Source organism: Neofelis nebulosa, chromosome 14 (genome assembly GCF_028018385.1).
Source record: "Neofelis nebulosa isolate mNeoNeb1 chromosome 14, mNeoNeb1.pri, whole genome shotgun sequence".
NCBI classification, from domain to species: Eukaryota; Metazoa; Chordata; class Mammalia; order Carnivora; family Felidae; genus Neofelis; species Neofelis nebulosa.
In genome coordinates, this window is record NC_080795.1 from 48,719,808 (window position 1) to 48,734,540 (window position 14,733).

General features: G+C 45.6%; 1 long non-coding RNA gene across 1 annotated transcript in view; it reads left to right on the top strand.

Moving 5' to 3' along the window:
• The window catches only part of LOC131494397 (uncharacterized), a 74,387-nt gene that overhangs the window by 29,840 nt on the left and 29,814 nt on the right, over positions 1 to 14,733 (top strand). The window contains exons 3-4 of the long non-coding RNA XR_009253377.1: positions 3,839 to 3,922; positions 10,680 to 10,854. This is a non-coding gene — a long non-coding RNA (uncharacterized LOC131494397). The remainder of the gene's footprint in view (positions 1 to 3,838; positions 3,923 to 10,679; positions 10,855 to 14,733) is intronic.

Sequence of the window (14,733 nt, forward strand, 5' to 3'; positions counted from 1 at the left end):
CACCTGCCTTGACCCCACTGGGTGCTCATTCCTGTCACCTGTTGCTGTTGGTTGCTTGCCCCCATTTCTGAGGTGCTGACTGGAAGCAATCATGTCTCCCAGCTGGCAACAGAGTTTTCATTTTAGCATTCAAAAGGCTGGACGTCACGACTTTGGTGACTACTAGTTGTAACATTGCTACATTCTTTTGAATGGAGTTTAAAATTTTCTCCACAAATCATACATCTGATAAGGGATTAATATCCAGAATATATAAGGAACCTCTACAACTCAACAAGAAAAAAACCTGACTAAAACATGAGGCAAGGACTAGGGGCGCCTGGGTGTCTCAGTTGGTTGGTGTCCAACTTCGGCTCAGGTCACCATCTCATGGTTCATGAGTTCAAGCCCTGTGTTGGGCTCTGTGCTGACGACTCAGAGCCTGGAGCCTCCTTCGGATCCCGTGTCTCCCTCTCTCTCTGCCCCTCCCCTGCTCGTTCTGTCTCTGCCTCTCTCTCAATAATAAATAAACCTTAAAAAAAATTTTAAACAAAACAAAACAGGAGGCAAGGACTTGAACAGGAATTTCTCCAGAGAAGGTATACAAATGGCCAACAAGCCCATGGAAAGCGGCTCAACTTCTCTAGTCTTCAGGGAAATGCAAATCAAAACTACACAACCCATTAGGATGGCTCTCACCAAAACAAAACGAACCAAAACAAAACAAAGTGTTGGTAAGGTTGTGGAGAAAGCGGGACCCTTGTGCATTGTTTGTGGGAACGTAAACTGGGGGAGCTGCCATAGAAAACAGTTTGGCGGGTCCTCTAAAAGTTAAACATAGAGTTACCAGATGATACAGCAATTCCACCTCTGAGTATATACCCAAAAGAATTAAAAGCAAGGCCTCAGATCCTTTGTACACCATTGTCCGTCGCAGCATTATTCACAATAGCTGAGAGGTGGCAACAACCGAAATGTCTATCGATGGGTGACAAGAGGAACAAAGTGTGGTATGGCCACACGATGAAATTCGGCCATAAAAAGGAATGATGGTCTGGTACCTGCTGCAACATGGATGAACATTAAAAACATCATGATGGGGGCGCCTGGGTGGCTCAGTCGGTTGGGCGTCTGACTTCGGCTCAGGTCACGACCTCGCGGTCCGTGAGTTCGAGCCCCGCGTCGGGCTCTGGGCCGACAGCTCGGAGCCCGGAGCCCGTTTCCGATTCTGTGTCTCCCTCTCTCTCTGCCCCTCCCCGGTTCATGCTCTGTCTCTCTCTGTCTCAAAAATAAAGAAATGTAAAAAAAAAAAAAAAAAAAAAAAAGAAATCATGCTCCGTAAAATAAGGCAAACACAAAAGGACAAACGTTGTATGGTTGTACTTGTATGAGGCACCTAGAATAGCCAAATTCATAGAAAGAGAAAGTAGAGTGGAGGTTAGCGGGAACTGGAGGGAAGGGGGTAAATGAGAAATTTGGGGGGGGGGGGAAGGTCTCTGTTTCGAATAACGCACAAGTGGTGAAAATGGGTAGTGGTTATGCAACATTGTAAATGTACTCAATGCCATTGAACTCTACTCATTAAATGGATAAAGTGGTAAATTATGTTATGTATATTTTACCAGAGTACAAAACAAAACAAAACAAAACGAAACGAAACGAAAATCACACCAAAAAAGCGTAATGCAAAAAGTTCTGTGGGGTTTGATCATCCAGCAGTTTATAATTCCATTAACATTCACCTCACCTACCCTGCAGAGAGGAGTACCATGTGAAAACTACACTTGGCTCTCTAACTGGAACTAAAAACACCCCTACTCTACTCCTTGGATTTCCCCCAAGGCGAATCTGTCCACACGTGGTTGCTGTTGGACCCTACCTGTTGCTACAGTATCACCATGCTGTTACCAAGAAATGTGACATGTCCTGACTTTCAGAGCATTCACATAGTGCATAAAACCACTCTGTGCCTTGGTATAAGGCCACATCTCCTTCAAATACTTAATCATTTAAAAAAAAAAAAAAAAAAAAGTAAGCTAAAGATTTATCTGGCTACAATTTAAACCCCAGTCATTGTTTAGTCAGGGACAGAGCCAATTGTAGTGTTTAAACTTCATTATTATTTAGACAGGGACAGAGCCAAGTTTACAGAATTCTGGAAGGCAAGCTTAACCTTAGAGTACCTTAGCAGTTGTTCTCTGTGGCCGGTCCCGAGGATTTAATTTGAAGCAAACCGTTCATCCTTTTATAACCCAAGGTTTTTTTCTGTGTATTGGAAATAGAAAGACGAAGAGAAAAGTACAGCATAGGGAATACAGTCAATAATATTGTAATAATGTTGTGTGATGGGGGCACCTGGCTGGCTCAGTCAATAGAGCACGTGACTTTCGACCTCAGGGTTTAAGTTTGAGCTGCACATTGGGTATAGAGATTACGTAAAATCTTTAAAAAATATACAATGTTGTATGGTGACAGACGGTAACCACACTTATCATGATGAGCATTGATAAAATTGTGAAATCACTATGTTGTACACCTGAAACTAATATAACATTGTATGTCAACTATACTTCAATAATAATAAAAAAAAAAAAATTGGGGGGGCAGGCGGATGGGTGGCTCAGTCGGTTGAGCGTCTGACTTCAGCTCAGGTCACGATCTCACCGTTCGTGAGTTTGAGCCCCACTTTGGGCTCTGTGCCGACAGCTCCAAGCCTGGGGCCTGCTTCAGATTCTGTGTCTCCCTCGCTCTCTGCCCCTCCCCCGCTCATGCTCTGTCTCTCTTTCTCTCTCTCTCAAAAATAAATAAACACTTTAAAAAGTGTAAAAAAAAATGTAGAAATAGTGCTAATAGAGTGAAGTCAGTGTTCATAGGCATGTGTCCAAAGTATTGTGGGGTGAAAGGTCATGGTTGGGGGGCAAGAAAAGGGGCCAACATGGGTCACAGAGAAGATGGCATTTGAGCCAAATCCTGATGGAAGAATGGAGCTTTCTGGGGTGACAAAACAGGAAGAGGGGCTTCAGGGTGAAGGAACGGCATAGGTGAAGTCATAGAGCGTGGCAGGATGGGCCATTCGGAAAACTCCCAGCAGCCACGTGTGGGTAGAGCAGGGTGAGTGGGAGAGTTTGAAGAAATTTAGAGGTTATCATATGCTCAGTGGGCAACTGCAAAGGACATTCAGCACGGAGGGGAGCTGGAGGGGCACGATCCAGTTTTCATTTCCAAAAAGAAATTAAAAAAAAAAATTTTTTTTTTTTAACGTTTATTTATTTTTGAGACAGGGAGAGACAGAGCATGAACAGGGGAAGGTCAGAGAGAGGGAGACACAGAATATGAAGTAGGCTCCAGGCTCTGAGCTGTCAGCACAGAGCCCGATGTGGGGCTAGAACTCACGGACCGCAAGATCATGCCCTGAGCCGAAGTCGGCCGCCTAACCGACTGAGCCACCCAGGCGCCCCCCAAAAAGAAATTTAAAGTTTGGTGGATGGATTTGAGGGATTAGACGCTTGGCACACGGAAGCCAGTTGGAGGCCTGTCAGAGTTGTGAAGTGAGAGGTAAAGAAAGGCCAAATTTAAGAGCGAGTTCAGAGGTAGCAGAGGCAAGATAATAATGGTAACTATTTTACTAGAGGGAGGTCCAAACTGAGGCCACATTTCTTTGCATCTTGGACTTACATTCAGGTGAGTCCCACAGGGCTCCTGTGGGAGCCCCAGCCTGGCATAGGAATTGGGTCTGTAACTGCTGCTTCCCCTCCTTCCTCTTCTCACCCTTGCCCAACCTCCCTGAATCATTTGAAGACCTGGTTTTTATTTGCTGATTTTAATGTATTCTATTTTATTTTTTGACTCCGTTTCACAGATGCTTCAAAAACCAAGAAAGTGTAAGAAGACAGTGAAGTGTTCCTCTCACCCGTCCTCCATCCACTCAATTCTACCACAAAAGGTAACCACTGTTTCTAGCTTCTTATGTATCCTTCCAGAGATAGTTTTCAATGTATATCCAAGAAAAGAGGATGATACATTCTTCCTTTCCTCCTTTTATTTCCTTTCCTTCTTGGGGATCCTTCTTAGGATAAGTTTAGGAATCCTAAGAGACCTCATTCAGTCTTAAGGAGTCAGTCCTGGCTACCATTATGTCTACTGATAAGCCTTTCTCCTCTTCAGCACCTAAAGGTATAAGGGCCCCAAAGCAGAAAGGCATCCAGCAGGATGAGGCCTTATCTCAGCAGCAGGCCCTGTCCATTCCTGGGCCTACTGCAGTAATGGAGGTATGCATGCTGGCCAGCAACAGGCATTCCAGGCGAGACCCTGAACACGTTGGAAAGAGCAGACATCCCTGAGGCCTCCAGTCTCAGGCTGCGGAGAGAGAAGCCCCGTGTTATGCTTAGATACGACTGCTTTACAGACAAGGGGACCCACGTTTTCAGTGACCATTAGCCATTTTTCCCTGGGCCCACCCGTGAGATTAAGCAGCGAGACCACAGGGGATCAGCCCTGGGCACTGCTCCCAGGGTCAGCTTTCCAAAATGGAGCCCCACTGTGACCCTGAGCCTGCAGAGGGGCACTGCTGGCTGTTCTTTCCTGCCAGCCGGCCTCAGCTCAGGCCACCTCGGTCTGCACCCCGAGGCCACCTCGGTCCGCACCCCAAGGCCAGCAGGGATATTACATTAACTTTGAAAGTAAAAGAAGAGCCTATCGGTCTTACTGTTTCCTTCCAGAAAGTTCTTGCAGGTTGCAAACCTGCGTGCCTTTGAGAGGAGCACCACCTCCCTTCACGCACAAAAGCAGCTGAGCCCTGAGGTCTTAGGGACAGGGAGAGGTATTTGATTTCAGATGGTTCTTTTCAGTGTGTCAGGTGGGTAAATTTGTAATAATAAAGGAGGGGGACTGAGTTTGGGGAGGGCCTGGGAGGTGAAATCAGTCCTGAACGTGTTGAATTTGTCCCTGTGATCTCTCAGCCTCCTATTATAAACACAAATCCTGGTTTTAATGAGGTTTCAAATCTGCCCATTATCGAATTTTCTCAAGTCTGTACCTTTCATGGTTAACTTTAAGCTCCTCCTGGATTTTCTTAACTTAAGCAAGTCACATACTGGAATTTATGTATACAGGCTGTGCAAAACAAAAACCAAAAAACAGGGGCGCCTGGGTGGCTCAGTTGGTTAAGCGTCCGACTTCGTCTGGGGTCATGATCTCATGGTTCGTGAGGTTGAGCCCCGCGTCGGGCTCTGTGCTGACGGCTCAGAGCCTGGAGCCTGCTTCGGATTCTGTGTCTCCCTCTCTCTCTGCCCCTCTCCCACTTGCGCTCTGTCTCCTTCCATCGCAAAAATAAATATTTAAAAAAATTAAAAACCACAACAAAAAAAACCTCCCCAAAACTACACCGTACGATGCTCATGGGATACAACTTGACACCCACCAAATCCAATTATAATAGTGTTTAGTAACCTCACACAGATATTTCAATGCCAATGAAACATGGCACAGGGCAGCTGTGCCAGAGGCTATCATGCCATGTATATAACTGGCATTCAATAAGTCTGCTCCAGTGTTAAAAATAGCTAATACTTATAAGTACTTACTAGGTGCCAGACATCGGTCTAATCATTTTACATGCTCTATCCCTATGAGGAAGGTATTACTACCGTTGCTGTCTCTACTCTTATTATATTTTCTACAGCACACAGATGACAAACCTGAGGCCCCTAGAGGTTAAGTAACTTGGTTTTCATCAGTTACTCTGTTAGGATATCCGTTTGGCTGCTAGCAGAGCCCAAAGTAACAATGGCTTAGACAAGACAGAACTTTACTTCTCTCTCACATTGGTGTCATGGTGAGCGGCCCACGGCTGAGGACGCAGCTCGACCTTGTCGAGGTGGCAGGCTTCTTTCACGTCACCCTGCCTCCCTGAGGGGCTAGGCGATTCGCCTTTGTCAACGATGGAGCGACGTCTCTTCGGTTTTCCAGCTGAGGAAGAAAGGACATGGAGGATCCAGCCGCCACTTCGAGGGCGGGACCTGGAAGTTGTGTTCAGATCCCAGTGGCCGGATCCCAGGGCTGGGATCTGGATCCCAGTTGTGTTCAGAGCCCAGTGGTCACCTGGGACCACGCCTTGTTGCAAAGCAGGCTAGGAAATGTAGTATTTATTCTTGAAGGCCACATGTCCAGTTAAAATTTAGGGAAGAAAGGGAGAATGGATACTGGAGAACAAATAGTGACGTATGTATGACTGCACTCCTGATGCCTCTCTTTTTTCTCATCCCTGTAAAAACAACTTGGTCTGAACCTCCCAAGACACTTGAGACATGTTTTACAAAACCAATTTTAAGAAAGTATTAATTCAATGGAGCATTCCTGGTGTGGCTCTTTCAGCTGTGCAGAATGCCACAGCAGTGAGGAAATTGTTTGTTTCAGAGCAGGAGATGCCAATGCAATGACAGACACTTTTTTAAGGCATGTAGCTGGTGCCTGTTAAATTTACGTTTCCTGACATTCATAACGGCCCGTTAGCCACTGGACGTGAGCAGAGAGTTAGTTAATACTCGGGCCTTCATTTTCATAGTGTGTTTAACAATGCAGAGTGCTTTTAAATAATTATTTCATCTAATCTTAACAATAACCCTATGAGATCGGTAGGGACATCTTGGCAACATAAGAACATCCTAAACGTCATTCTCACAAGACAAAGGCCTACTCTTCCTACTTTAGAACATGGGTACTCCCTAGTAAGTAGAAAGCACACTTACATTATTTTATTAATTTATTAATTTATTAATTTATTATTTATTTATTTGGTGGAGGTACTGGGGATCAAACCCAGGTCCTCATACAATTAAAGTTTATTATTTTCAACAAATATTCACTGAGCCCCTCCTATGGGCCAGGGTGCTGTGAGATGTTGGGGAGCCCCAGATGAACAAGACACAGGTGCTTCTCTCAAAGAATTCCACCTGTCAGGGGAAAGATGAGAACACTACCCTCTATCATCTGATGCTAACGGTACCATAACGGATGGTTTCGGGGAAAGCAGGGTGGGGAAGAGAAGGATTCAAAGAATTGGAGGGGATGCTTTTGTTGAGTCCTGAAGCATAAGTAGGGTTCTGCCTGGCAGGGAAGTGCAGGGAGGACATTCTAGACAGTGGTCACAGCATGTGTGGGGGACAGAGGCACAGACTACCTGATTTCTACAGAGAGTGGAGAGAAGTGGGTGGCTGGAGCGTGGAAAAGGGAGGAGGGACACATTTGATTAGGCAGATGGAGGAGGGCCTTGTTTGCCCTACTGCTGGGTCCGGATGAGTCCTGCCATTCAGAGAGGTAAAGAATAGATCTAGTTGGCTAGAAATCCAGACTCCCATGGCTTGCTGCGTTGGGGAAGTTACTTAACCATCACCTGTAAAATGGAGGTGATACTCATACTTATGGGTTAGTTTTGAGTATTAATAAGCTCGTGTATGTAAAGTGCTGAACACACAGTAAGTGTTGAGTAACTGTTAACTTTCCTCCAGCTAATATTTCTTTAACTTTTTGGAATCAGACTTCCTGGAGAATGGATGAATCATCTCCCTACACACAATATTTTGGGTATAATTTAATGGAGTTCACAGATCCTCTTAAATTAGATTCCAAGATAAAAATCCTGACATTTTAGAAAAGATGATTTTTTTCTTTTTTTTCTTTACTTCTTTTTTTGTTTCTTTCTGTTTTTTGTTGTTGTTGTTGTTGTTTGTTTTTGTTTTTGTTTTTGTTTTTGGAGGAAGCACTGGATACCAGAGAGAGGAACAATCTGTAGTTCTCAAATCTGACTGCCTACTGTAATCAGTCGTGGAAATTTTTAGAAATACCAGTGCTCCAACTTCACCCCTCAGACATTCTGATTTAATTAGTCTACGTAAGCCTGGGCATCAGGATTTTTTAAATCTTCTGGGTGATTCTAGTTGTAGCCAGCTTTGAGAACCACCGAGTTAGGCTATTGTTGGTCAGGTGAAAAAAGGATAACAGTCTCGGAGGAGGAACAGAGAAAAAGAAGGAAGATTTCAGAAACATTTTGGAGACAGACTCTACAAGGCTGGGTGACCAATTAGATGTAGTGAGAGAGGACGGTGTGAGGTTATTCCATTAATGCAGACAGAAGGGGAAGAGGTGTTTGTCTTTTTTTATTGCTTATTGCCTTTTCTCTAATACAAAGGAGATGGGCATGAGCCAGGAAAAAAACAAACAAACAGTTCATTCAACAAATATGTACTGTATATACATTTATCAAGTGCGAACAGTGGGTCTCACTTTTGCTTTGGATGTCTCCAGTATGGCTGCAGAACATGGAAATGTCACATAGGCACCTGCAAATACCAGTTTAAGCTGTCATCAGCCATCAGTTCATGACCATGTGATTGTGGAAGCATATGGGTGAGATCATCCAGGAGAGGGCAGAGAAGGAGACCAGACCACCAGTTGTGGAACTCAGAGGGTTCTGGACCCCAAGGCCACACTGAGGGAGAGGAAAGCATTTGTGTGGAATGGGGAAGGAGGCAAGAGTTTCCAGAAGGAAGGGGTGATCATTGTGTGAAACGCAGCACTGACACTGCAGAGCCAAGGGCCTCGAGGGGCAGGCCCTGTGTTTGATACTGAGGAGGTGGCCGTGGCTTTGGAGACGGTGGCAGGGACAGAAGCCAAATTCCAGGGGGTGCAGACGAGAAAGAAAGTGAGGAAGCATGGGCATTGGTGTAGGAAGTTTGGGGTAAAAGCCATGAAAGCAGTAGCTGCGGGGGAGGAAGGGCGGAGGAACAGAGCTTTATTTTAGGTTGGAGTGGCATTATTGTAGTCTGAGGGGAAGGAGCCAGGCTAGAGGAAGCCATCAAAAATGCAGACAAGGGAGGAGACCGCTGTGGAGCCAGGACTCAGCTCGGGAGTCCCAGGGCCCACAGACACTGGGTGAAGAATTCATTGTTCTTGGAGAGGAGTAGGGATGCTTATTTCTTCGAGGTGAAAGTGCGCAAGTTTCCAGAATGGTACAGGCCTTCTGTCTGAGAAGCCGTCCATGGTCATTGCTGAATCCCAATGTGGCTTCCTCCCTTGTCCCCTTTCCAGGCCCAATTCCCAGAACTCAGTCTGTTTCTTTCTCCCCTCAAATGCTGCCACCACTCCAGGACATGAGGCTGGCTGGACAGAGAGAGCTGTAATATCTGGGGTTTCTGCCCTCTTCACTTTCCCAGGAGAAAAGCACTTGGAGTTGACAGTTGATCACGATGCGTGAAGAACCTAGGTGTGGTTATACTTATGGATTCTCACGGTGTTCTTCCCCCACCTTGGCTGGGTCTCCTTTTCCTTTCCCGGGGGGCGCTCTTCTCTGCTCTCTGGGTCTCTCATACTGCACCTTGCTTCCAGTTATGTGGCTTGCCCACTGCTTCCCCTGCTCATCCTGACTCGACATGTTGGATGCCCAGGGCTCTGTCCTCTGCTGCTTCTCCTCCCCAATTACACTCTCTCCCCGGGCTACCTCCTCCTGTCCCGTCACTTTAAATTGCATCCCAGGCCTGACCAGTTGCCCCAACACCAGAACTCACCACCTCATGACGGACATTACTACACGCCCACAACATGCCCACCACAGAACTCTGGATTTTTCCCCCCTCTATCTGCTCCTTCTCTTGTTGTCTACTCTCAACATATGTCGGTGGCATCATTTCTTCAGTTGCTTAACCGAAACCCCAAAGCCATCCTTGATTCTCCTCTTTCCTTCATCCCCCAAGCGCAATCCGTTACCAAGTCCTGTGGGCTCTACTTCCGAAATATGCTGAAATCTGTCCACTTCGTCCATCTCCAGTCTAGACCGACGCTGCTCACGGTGTGATGTGCAGACCAGCAGCGTCAGCACCACCTGGGAGCTGGTTAGAAATGCGGAAATCTTAAGAGTCCTCTCCAGAACTGGACACTCTGGGGATGGGATCTTCCAGAGGACTCTGATGCCCTAAAGTTTGGGAAGCACTACTGTGGTCCAAGCCTTCATGGTCTTCAGTCCAAGCCGCTTCAACGACCTCCAGCTGGTCTCCATCTTTGCTCCCTTGCCTCACTATTATCTGCTGTCCTCCTAGCAGCCGGCGATTGTTCTTAAAAACAATGGAATCAGATTATGTCACACACATACACACGCTCCCATCCCCCCACGCTGGTTTAAGACCTCCTAGCTCCCCACTAAGCATGGTGGAGTCCAGGTTCTTTCCTGCTCCTCAGAGCCCTGAGGCGGGCGCTGGCTACATCCCTCACAGAACCTCCCTTCTCCTTTCCCTGGGCTCCAGGTAAAGCGGCCTCTGCCTTTAGCAGATGCGCTCGGCCTCTCCCCGACTTGGGACCTTGGCACTGACTGCTCTTCTGTCTGCAGTGCCCGTCCCCTGAACCACACCAGCTGGTTCCCTCACGTCCTTTGCTTCCGAGTGTCACTGACACCTCTTTTAGCGAGGCCTTCACCAACTCACGCACCCAAAGTAGCCTCTCTTCACCAAATGACAAGGTTCTAAGGCTCTGCACAGTATTTGTTATTATCAATGTTTTCCTTGTTTATTTATTGCCCAATATAATAATGTAAGTTTTATGAGGCCAGGAGCCTGGTTTGTCTTGTGCACTGCTGTTTCCGAGGGCCTGGTGCATAATAGATGTTCAATAAATGTTTGTCGAATTAATGAACTTCACTTCTTCCTTACTCGTAGGCCTGTGGTTGCTATCGGTGAACCGATGTCTGCTCGGATGCCCAATGGCTTCTCGCATGTGGCTGCATTCCTCTCTGTGTCTCATCTCTGTGAGCCCTGGGTCTGTGTGATAGCGCGGTCCCTGAAGAGCATGTCTCGAAAGGAGGCTGGGACGTGAGAAGACATCCTCAAGGAGGTAAGAGTGCGAGAGAACATTAGTAGGCTACCTTCGCGGAATTTTGGGGAGGGAATCTGGGAGTTGGTGCCCAAAGGCCTCTGTTTTTATTGTGTGGTTGCCGAGTGGTAGGTAAAGTTGCCTCGTTTCTAGGAACACGGACTTTGTGGTCAATGAAGCCTATGTTCAAGCCCTGGCACTGCCATTTATTGCTCTGCGACCCTGAGTAAGCTACTTCCACGCTCTCTGCCTCAGTTTCCCCATTTGTGAATTGGAGACAGTGATAGTACCTACAACAACAGGACTGTTGAGAGGCGTAAATGAGATGCCTGTAATATCCTAGGCTGGTAATTACCTAGATGGTAAGCCACCCCATAAGCATTAGCTATTAGTATTGTTGTTGTTTATACTGAGAGAGAAAAGTATGAATAGTACTTGAGGACTCAAAAAAGAAAAAAAAGAGAGAGAGAAAAGAAAAGAAAAAGGAGGAAAGAAAGGAAGGGCAAAAAAAAAAAAAAAAAAAAAAAAGCAGGGGCGGGGTGGGAGCATAACCATACTCAAATTAAGAGAAATGCAAGCCAGAGGCCCCTGGGTGGCTCAGTTGGTTAAACATCTGACTCTCAATTTTGGCTCAGGTCATGATCTCACGGTTGTGGGATCGAGTCCTTGTCCGGGTCCGTGCTGACAGTGCGGAGCCTGCTTAGGATTCTCTCTCTCTCCCTCTCTCTCTGCCCCTCCCCAACTTTTGCTCACCCTCAAAATAAATAAATAAGCTTTCAAAAAGGAAAAAGAAAAATGCAAGCTAGAGTTACACTGAGATGTCTGTCATTCATCACCTTCCCAATTGGCAAAGCTTAGAAAGTCAGCTAACAGTGTCGGTGGAGATATAAGGAAGCTGGTGGAAGGGTGAAATGGTACAACCACCTTCCCAGAGAGAACATTGGCAATAGTTCACAGTTTCACATGAACATACCCATGGGCTCAGCTAATCCACTTCCAGGAATTTATGCAACAGATATCCGGGCGCTCGTGGAAAATGATGTCTGTAAAGGTTATTCCTTATGGCCCTGTTTGAGTATCAAAACACTGGAAGCAGCCTCTATGTCTATGAGCAGGGAGTTGGTTAAACACATCATGGTGCATTATATAATGTAACCAATAAAATGAGAAAGCTCCTCTATGCACTCATTTGGAACACCCTCCAGAATAGATTAGCCGCTAAAAGCAAGATGCAAGGTCCGATGTATAGTTGGATATAGCAAAAAGCAGGCAGCGGCGGGGGAGGGGGGAATGTACATATTTATGTGTTCTTTTGTATAACCAGAACTCTGAAAGGACAGAGTAGTAGAAAAAAACTTTATTGTACACTCTTTTGTATCTCTTGAATTCTGAACCATGTGAATGCACTATCTGTTGAAAAGATGTCATTTTGATTTTTAAAAACTTAATCGTTAGCATTAATGCTCAATGCTTCTTGTTAGCTGATGACTCGTTCTAGGAATGGTGACTCTCTTTTAAGGTGAATCTGCCTTAATGTCAGAGGGAAGATCATTGATAACAAAGGTACTAAATATCCAGACATTCTTTGGGTTCTGTGCTTGATGGTCTAATAGTTGGCTTGCAGGGGAGATGCCCATAGGCAGATAATAAATGAGATAATAAACTGTGCCTGTGGGCATGTATATCAGCTTGCAGAGAATGTTCTGAATTTCTCCTAAGTTTTTGAAAACAAATTTTTCCCTCTTGCATTTTTTTTTCTAGTATTAAAAACAAATAGCATGTATCTGGAAGTTTTAGAGCATTATGGTTTTAGATGTGCTCTTTTGGAAAGAAACAAGAAAAAAAAAGGGGAATATACTTTTCTTTACATTTCTTCTGCATTCCTTTTAGCTAGTGACTGTATGCAAGAACCTAAAGCTTAAAGGAAGGTGAAGTCAGCCTTCCAAAGGGTGCTACCTTTCCATTTTGAGAGTTTACCTATAGTTTATCTATTCTTTTAAGTTTATTTATTTATTTTTGAGAGAGAGAGCAGTCAGAGAGAGGGAGAGAATCCCAAGCAGACTCCTCACTGTCAGTGTGGAGCCCAGCTCAGGGCTTGAACCCACAAACCGCGAGATCATGACCTGAGCCAAAGTCTCAGCCACCCAGGCACCCCTTATCTATTTTTAATTTAAAAAAACTTAAAGCAATTTTTTAAATGTTTATTTTTGAGAGACAGACAGAGACACAGAGCACAAGTGGGGGAGGGGTAGAGAGAGAGGGAGACACAGAATCCAAAATCCAAAGCAGGCTCCAGGCTCTGAGCTGTCAGCACAGAGCTCGATGCAGGGCTTGAACCCACAAACCGTGAGATCATGACTTGAGCCGAAGTCAGACACAACTGACTGAGCCACCCAGGTGTCCCTATTTTTTTATTTTGAAAGATTTTATTTTTAAGTAATCTCTACAACCAACATGGGACTTGAACCTACAACGCCTGAGATCAAGAGTTGCATGCTCTACCAACTAAGTGGGAAGATACCTCAAGCCCTATATATTCTTTTCCTTGCCTCTGACTTCTTTCTAACCCCTTCACTCCCAGGAAGTCTGGTTGTTGGGCATCTACTACCAAGGCCTCAGGGAATATCCATGGGTGTTGACATTAATTAGTTGATTATTTAATTCCATAAACATTGGCTGGTTTCCTACTATGTATCTGGCACCCTATCAGGAGCTAGAAACTAAGGCGTAAGAAATGATTCTGATAGTTTTACCAGATAGCTCACAGTTGTTTGGGAAAACAGAATTATAATACTGTGTGAGAAGCACAAGAGTGATCTGTACGCACCAGAAAGGGCCACCTAACCCAGTTTTGGAGGGAGAAGGGTATTAAGGAGGCGTTCCTGGGGAAGTGAGGTCTGAGAGGCATCTTGAAGGATACGTGGAAGTCGGCATGAGGGGAGAAGGCTCTGGACCGTGAGGGGGACAAGTCAGGCTTGAGACTGGAGGTGAGGACTAGACTGAGGAAGAGCCTTCCATGGTGATGGCATTGGTAGTTGCACAAGAGCAGAAGCTTGAAAGTGTGTGTGTGTGTGTGTGTGTGTGCGTGTGTGTATTCCCTCAGTTTAATTAGGGCATGATGACGTACTCAGCAGGATGTGGCAACAGATGAGGCACTAGAGGGTTTCAGGAAGGAGGAAATAACCAGTAATGTCAAATGCAATAGAGGGCCATCCACTGACAAGTAGTAGGTCACAGGTGACCTTTTCAAAGAAGTATCTCATGAGCCATAAGGCCCTGAGCCAGCTTCTGGTACATTGAAGAATGAAAGAGAGAATGTAGGGCTTAGATAATAGTTAACATTTATTGACCACGTTCTGTATGACAAGGTTCTGTGTTGATGCATTAATTCTTAGAACAACCTAAAAAGCAGGTATTATCCATAGCCTTATTTTACAGAGGAGGAAACTGAAGCACGAGAAAGTTAAACAAAAGATCCTACAGTTAGAGATGGCAGAACTGGGAGCTAAAGTTTCCAGAATCCAAACTTTTGACCACTAGAAAGCTGGAGTTCCAGAAATGTGGCAGTTGCTGGAGAGCGACATGAGGCCAAGGTTATTAATTTTCATTATTTTTTAAGGCTGCTGGAGATTGGAGAACATTTATAGACTCAAAGATAGGTGCCTGGAGATACGGAGAGAATGATGATTAATAGAGCAAGGTCCAGGAATATAAGGCTAAACTCTGGATGTGGCGATAAGAATGTCACTGGTAACCTTCGAGACCTCAGTTTCAGCAGCGTGGGGGCAGGGAGTGGGGAGTGGGCATGTGGAGGAAGGCCAGGTGGACGCAGAGTGAGGAGAGCGAGTCCTGGACATTTGCCACGAGAGCAGAGGGGGTAGGGATGGCCGTGGGTAGGAT